The following is a 6,866-nucleotide window of genomic DNA, read 5'->3' as shown; positions in this document are numbered from 1 at the left end:
CGTGCGGGTGTGTTCGTGTGAGGTGAGGTGAGGGGGACGCGGGGTTGGCTCCGTTGCTTGGTGGTGGCGAAGTCGGGGGTTTGGGCGCCTGCCGAACGGCTTCGTGGCGGCGGCATCACACCATCCCCAAAACCAAAGGTCTTGAGGGTTCCCAGCAGGTATTTGTGGTCCTCTCTCCCCCAGTGTCTCTCTCCCAGTGTCTCTCTCTCCCAGTGTCTCTCTCCCAGTGTCTCTCTCTCCCAGTGTCTCTCTCCCCCAGTGTCTCTCTCCCAGTGTCTCTCTCCCCCAGTGTCTCTCTCCCCCAGTGTCTCTCTCCCAGTGTCTCTCCCCCAGTGTCTCTCTCCCAGTGTCTCTCTCCCAGTGTCTCTCTCCCCCAGTGTCTCTCTCCCCCAGTGTCTCTCTCTCCCAGTGTCTCTCCCCCAGTGTGTCTCTCCTAGTGTCTCTCTCAACCCCAATCGATTCCGATTTCGACTTCACCCTCCCGCGATTCGCAGCACCACTGAATCTTTCGACTCCGCTCCTTGGGAAATCCGATTCCGATCCATGGGTTTGTGATCGCGAATCTCGTCGCGATTCCTCGGGCCTCCTCGCTCCGCGCCCCGACCTGGGACCCCGCTCCTCCCTCCTCCACCTCCTCCACCACCACCTCGTCTCCCTCCTCCACCTCGTCTCCCTCCACCTCTCCTCATCCGGCGGCGAGGTAAGAGTTACTGTCCATGTTGTGTACTGGGTTGTGTGTTGTGTGTTGGGTTGTGTGTTGGGTTGTGGGTTGTGTGTTGGGTTGTGGGTTGTGTAGTGGGTTGTGTAGTGGGGTGTGGGTTGTGTACTGGGTTGTGTGTTGGGTTGTGTGTTGGGTTGTGGGTTGGGTTGTGGGTTGGGTTGTGGGTTGTGTGTTGGGTTGTGTAGTGGGTTGTGTGTTGGGTTGTGTGTTGGGTTGTGGGTTGTGTAGTGGGTTGTGGGTTGTGTACTGGGTTGTGTGTTGGGTTGTGGGTTGTGTAGTGGGTTGTGTGTTGGGTTGTGTAGCGGGTTGTGTGTTGGGTTGTGGGTTGTGTAGTGGGTTGTGTGTTGGGTTGTGGGTTGTGTAGTGGGTTGTGGGTTGTGTAGTGGGTTGTGTAGTGGGTTGTGTAGTGGGTTGTGGGTTGTGTAGTGGGTTGTGTAGTGGGTTGTGTGTTGGGTTGTGGGTTGTGTGTTGGGTTGTGGGTTGGGTTGTGGGTTGTGTGTTGGGTTGTGTAGTGGGTTGTGTGTTGGGTTGTGGGTTGTGTAGTGGGTTGTGGGTTGTGTAGTGGGTTGTGTGTTGTGGGTTGTGTGTTGGGTTGTGGGTTTGTAATGTGTACAGTAGTTGGTTGTTAGTGTTATGTACAGTACTGTTTGTGTGTTATGTCCAGTACTGGGTTGTGTGTGTGTGTGTGTTATGTACTTGGTTGTGTATATGCTGTGGTCTGAGTTGTGTATGTACAGTGTTGTGTGTGTGTGTAGTGGTAGTGTCGTGGTTAGCGCTACACTGCGCTACGAACCCGGCGACCCGAGTTCGATTCCCGCTCACGGCCACCACCGGTGACGATTATCTGAACCGGTCCTGGGCCTCCCCTAGGTCGACTCGGCCTAAAATGAGTCGCGGGTGCTGTGTGCCAAACATCACCACTGGGGAGACAAAGGCGGCCGGGCGTGGTTGCTGGGGAGATGTTTGAGTGCTCTGTGCTGCTGCTGCTGTTGTTGTTCTGCGCTGCTGGACAAGAGCGCTGAGAAGCCTCATTAATCCACGGGGCGTGGCTGTTGACAGAGCGAGGCTTGGTGGGGCTTCTTGCCCAAGACGTGTGTGAGTGAGACGTGTGTGACGTGTGAGTGTGAGACGTGTGTGAGTGTGACGTGTGTGAGTGAGACGTGTGTGAGTGAGACGTGTGTGAGTGTGAGATGTGTGTGAGTGTGTGAGTGAGACGTGTGTGAGTGAGACGTGTGTGAGTGTGACGTGTGTGAGTGAGACGTGTGTGAGTGAGACGTGTGTGAGTGAGACGTGTGTGACGTGTGACGTGTGTGAGTGAGACGTGTGTGAGTGAGACGTGTGTGACGTGTGAGTGTGAGACGTGTGTGAGTGAGACGTGTGTGACGTGTGTGAGTGAGACGTGTGTGAGTGAGACGTGTGTGAGTGAGACGTGTGTGAGTGAGACGTGTGTGAGTGAGACGTGTGTGAGTGAGACGTGTGTGACGTGTGAGTGTGAGACGTGTGTGAGTGAGACGTGTGTGAGTGAGACGTGTGTGAGTGAGACGTGTGTGACGTGTGACGTGTGTGAGTGTGACGTGTGTGAGTGAGACGTGTGTGACGTGTGTGAGTGAGACGTGTGTGAGTGAGACGTGTGTGAGTGTGACGTGTGTGAGTGTGACGTGTGTGAGTGTGACGTGTGTGAGTGAGACGTGTGTGAGTGAGACGTGTGTGACGTGTGAGTGTGAGACGTGTGTGAGTGAGACGTGTGTGAGTGAGATGTGTGTGAGTGTGAGATGTGTGTGAGTGTGTGAGTGAGACGTGTGTGAGTGAGACGTGTGTGAGTGAGATGTGTGTGAGTGAGACGTGTGTGAGTGAGACGTGTGTGAGTGAGACGTGTGTGACGTGTGTGAGTGAGACGTGTGAGTGTGAGACGTGTGTGAGTGTGACGTGTGTGAGTGAGACGTGTGTGAGTGAGACGTGTGTGACGTGTGAGTGTGAGACGTGTGTGAGTGAGACGTGTGTGAGTGAGACGTGTGTGAGTGAGACGTGTGTGAGTGAGACGTGTGTGAGTGTGAGATGTGTGTGAGTGTGTGAGTGAGACGTGTGTGAGTGAGACGTGTGTGAGTGTGACGTGTGTGAGTGAGACGTGTGTGAGTGTGACGTGTGTGAGTGAGACGTGTGTGAGTGTGACGTGTGTGAGTGTGACGTGTGTGAGTGAGACGTGTGTGAGTGAGACGTGTGTGAGTGAGACGTGTGTGAGTGAGACGTGTGTGAGTGAGACGTGTGTGAGTGTGTGAGTGTGTGAGTGAGACGTGTGTGAGTGTGTGAGTGAGACGTGTGTGTGTGTGACGTGTGAGTGTGTGAGTGAGACGTGTGTGAGTGTGACGTGTGTGAGTGAGACGTGTGTGAGTGAGACGTGTGTGAGTGAGACGTGTGTGTGTGTGACGTGTGTGAGTGAGACGTGTGTGAGTGAGACGTGACGTGAGTGAGACGTGTGTGAGCGAGACGTGTGTGAGTGTGACGTGTGTGAGTGTGACGTGTGTGAGTGAGACGTGTGTGAGTGTGACGTGTGTGAGTGAGACGTGTGTGAGTGAGACGTGACGTGAGTGAGACGTGTGTGAGCGAGACGTGTGTGAGTGTGACGTGTGTGAGTGTGACGTGTGTGAGTGAGACGTGTGTGTGTGTGACGTGTGTGAGTGAGACGTGTGTGAGTGTGACGAGTGTGACGTGTGACGAGTGTGACGTGTGTGAGTGAGACGTGTGTGAGTGAGATGTGTGTGAGTGAGACGTGTGTGAGTGTGACGTGTGAGACGTGTGTGAGTGAGATGTGTGTGAGTGAGACGTGTGTGAGTGTGACGTGTGAGACGTGTGTGAGTGTGACGTGTGTGAGTGAGATGTGTGTGAGTGAGACGTGTGTGAGTGTGAGATGTGTGTGAGTGTGTGAGTGAGGTGTGTGTGTGTGTGACGTGTGTGTGAGTGTGACGTGTGTGAGTGAGACGTGTGTGAGTGAGACGTGTGTGAGTGAGACGTGTGTGAGTGAGACGTGTGTGAGTGAGACGTGTGTGAGTGTGTGAGTGAGACGTGTGTGTGTGTGACGTGTGAGTGTGTGAGTGAGACGTGTGTGAGTGTGAGATGTGTGAGTGAGACGTGTGTGAGTGAGACGTGTGTGAGTGTGACGTGTGTGAGTGTGACGTGTGTGAGTGTGACGTGTGTGAGTGTGTGAGTGAGACGTGTGTGAGTGAGACGTGTGTGAGTGTGACGTGTGTGAGTGTGTGAGTGAGACGTGTGTGAGTGAGACGTGTGTGAGTGTGAGACGTGTGTGAGTGTTTGAGTGAGACGTGTGTGAGTGAGACGTGTGCGAGTGAGACGTGTGTGAGTGTGACGTGTGTGAGTGAGACGTGTGTGAGTGTGACGTGTGTGAGTGAGACGTGTGTGAGTGTGACGTGTGTGAGTGAGACGTGTGTGAGTGTGTGAGTGAGACGTGTGTGTGTGTGACGTGTGAGTGTGTGAGTGAGACGTGTGTGAGTGAGACGTGTGTGAGTGTGACGTGTGTGAGTGAGACGTGTGTGAGTGTGTGAGTGAGACGTGTGTGTGTGTGACGTGTGAGTGTGTGAGTGAGACGTGTGTGAGTGAGACGTGTGTGAGTGAGACGTGTGTGAGTGTGTGAGTGTGACGTGTGTGAGTGAGACGTGTGTGAGTGTGTGAGTGAGACGTGTGTGAGTGTGGCGTGTGTGAGTGAGACGTGTGTGAGTGTGAGACGTGTGTGTGTGTGACGTGTGTGAGTGAGACGTGTGTGAGTGTGACGAGTGTGACGTGTGTGAGTGTGACGTGTGTGAGTGAGACGTGTGTGAGTGAGATGTGTGTGAGTGAGACGTGTGTGAGTGTGACGTGTGAGACGTGTGTGTGTGAGACGTGTGTGAGTGAGACGTGTGTGAGTGAGACGTGTGTGAGTGTGAGATGTGTGTGAGTGTGTGAGTGAGACGTGTGTGTGTGTGACGTGTGTGAGTGTGAGATGTGTGTGAGTGTGTGAGTGAGACGTGTGTGAGTGTGACGTGTGTGAGTGTGACGTGTGTGAGTGTGACGTGTGTGAGTGAGACGTGTGTGAGTGTGAGATGTGTGTGAGTGTGTGAGTGAGACGTGTGTGAGTGTGACGTGTGTGAGTGTGACGTGTGTGAGTGAGACGTGTGTGAGTGAGACGTGTGTGAGTGAGACGTGTGTGAGTGAGACGTGTGTGAGTGAGACGTGTGTGAGTGTGTGAGTGAGACGTGTGTGTGTGTGACGTGTGAGTGTGTGAGTGTGACGTGTGTGAGTGAGACGTGTGTGAGTGAGACGTGTGTGAGTGTGACGTGTGTGAGTGTGACGTGTGTGAGTGTGACGTGTGTGAGTGTGACGTGTGTGAGTGAGACGTGTGTGAGTGTGACGTGTGTGAGTGAGACGTGTGTGAGTGAGACGTGTGTGAGTGAGACGTGTGTGAGTGTGACGTGTGTGAGTGAGACGTGTGTGAGTGTGACGTGTGTGAGTGTGACGTGTGTGAGTGAGACGTGTGTGAGTGAGACGTGTGTGAGTGTGACGTGTGTGAGTGAGACGTGTGTGTGTGTGACGTGTGAGTGTGGGAGTGAGACGTGTGTGAGTGTGACGTGTGTGAGTGAGACGTGTGTGAGTGTGACGTGTGTGAGTGTGACGTGTGTGAGTGTGACGTGTGTGACGAGTGTGACGTGTGACGAGTGAGACGTGTGACGAGTGAGACGTGTGTGAGTGAGACGTGTGTGAGTGTGACGTGTGTGAGTGTGACGTGTGTGAGTGAGACGTGTGTGAGTGAGACGTGTGTGAGTGAGACGTGTGTGAGTGAGACGTGTGTGAGTGAGACGTGTGTGAGTGAGACGTGTGTGAGTGAGACGTGTGTGAGTGTGACGTGTGTGAGTGTGACGTGTGTGAGTGAGACGTGTGTGAGTGTGACGTGTGTGAGTGTGACGTGTGTGAGTGTGACGTGTGTGAGTGAGACGTGTGTGAGTGAGACGTGTGTGAGTGAGACGTGTGTGAGTGAGACGTGTGTGAGTGTGACGTGTGTGAGTGAGACGTGTGTGAGTGTGTGAGTGAGACGTGTGTGTGTGTGACGTGTGAGTGTGTGAGTGAGACGTGTGTGAGTGAGACGTGTGTGAGTGAGACGTGTGTGAGTGAGACGTGTGTGACGTGTGAGTGTGTGAGTGAGACGTGTGTGAGTGAGACGTGTGTGAGTGAGACGTGTGTGAGTGTGTGAGTGTGACGTGTGTGAGTGAGACGTGTGTGAGTGTGTGAGTGTGACGTGTGTGAGTGTGACGTGTGTGAGTGTGTGAGTGAGACGTGTGTGAGTGTGAGACGTGTGTGTGTGTGTGACGTGTGTGAGTGAGACGTGTGTGAGTGTGACGAGTGTGACGTGTGTGAGTGTGACGTGTGTGAGTGTGACGTGTGTGAGTGAGACGTGTGTGAGTGAGATGTGTGTGAGTGAGACGTGTGTGAGTGTGACGTGTGAGACGTGTGTGTGTGAGACGTGTGTGAGTGTGACGTGTGTGAGTGTGGCGTGTGTGAGTGTGACGTGTGTGAGTGAGACGTGTGTGAGTGAGACGTGTTGAGTGTGACGTGTGTGAGTGTGACGTGTGTGAGTGTGACGTGTGTGAGTGAGACGTGTGTGAGTGAGACGTGTGTGAGTGAGACGTGTGTGAGTGAGACGTGTGTGAGTGAGTCGTGTGTGAGTGTGACGTGTGTGAGTGTGACGTGTGTGAGTGTGACGTGTGTGAGTGTGACGTGTGTGAGTGTGACGTGTGTGAGTGTGACGTGTGTGAGTGTGACGTGTGTGACGTGTGTGAGTGTGACGTGTGTGAGTGACGTGTGTGAGTGTGTCGTGTGTGAGTGAGACGTGTGTGAGTGAGACGTGTGTGAGTGAGACGTGTGTGAGTGAGACGTGTGTGAGTGAGACGTGTGTGAGTGTGTGAGTGTGACGTGTGTGAGTGTGACGTGTGTGAGTGAGACGTGTGTGAGTGTGACGTGTGTGAGTGTGACGTGTGTGAGTGAGACGTGTCAGTGAGACTTGTGTGAGTGAGACGTGTGTGAGTGAGACGTGTGTGAGTGTGACGTGTGTGAGTGAGACGTGTGTGAGTGTGACGAGTGTGACGTGTGACGAGTGAGACGT

General features: G+C 53.9%; 1 protein-coding gene across 1 annotated transcript in view; it reads left to right on the top strand.

The window, feature by feature from the left end:
- The first annotated feature begins 557 nt into the window (after nt 1-557).
- Nucleotides 558-6,866, top strand: part of LOC144719617 (volume-regulated anion channel subunit LRRC8A-like) — a 32,465-nt gene continuing 26,156 nt past the window's right edge. Inside the window, exon 1 of the mRNA XM_078595702.1 lies at nt 558-700. The gene's annotated coding sequence lies outside the window, so the exon portion shown is untranslated. The remainder of the gene's footprint in view (nt 701-6,866) is intronic.

Source organism: Lampetra planeri, chromosome 6 (assembly GCF_965212315.1).
Source record: "Lampetra planeri chromosome 6, kcLamPlan1.2.h2, whole genome shotgun sequence".
NCBI classification, from domain to species: Eukaryota; Metazoa; Chordata; class Hyperoartia; order Petromyzontiformes; family Petromyzontidae; genus Lampetra; species Lampetra planeri.
This window is presented reverse-complemented; position numbering and strand designations above follow the sequence as displayed.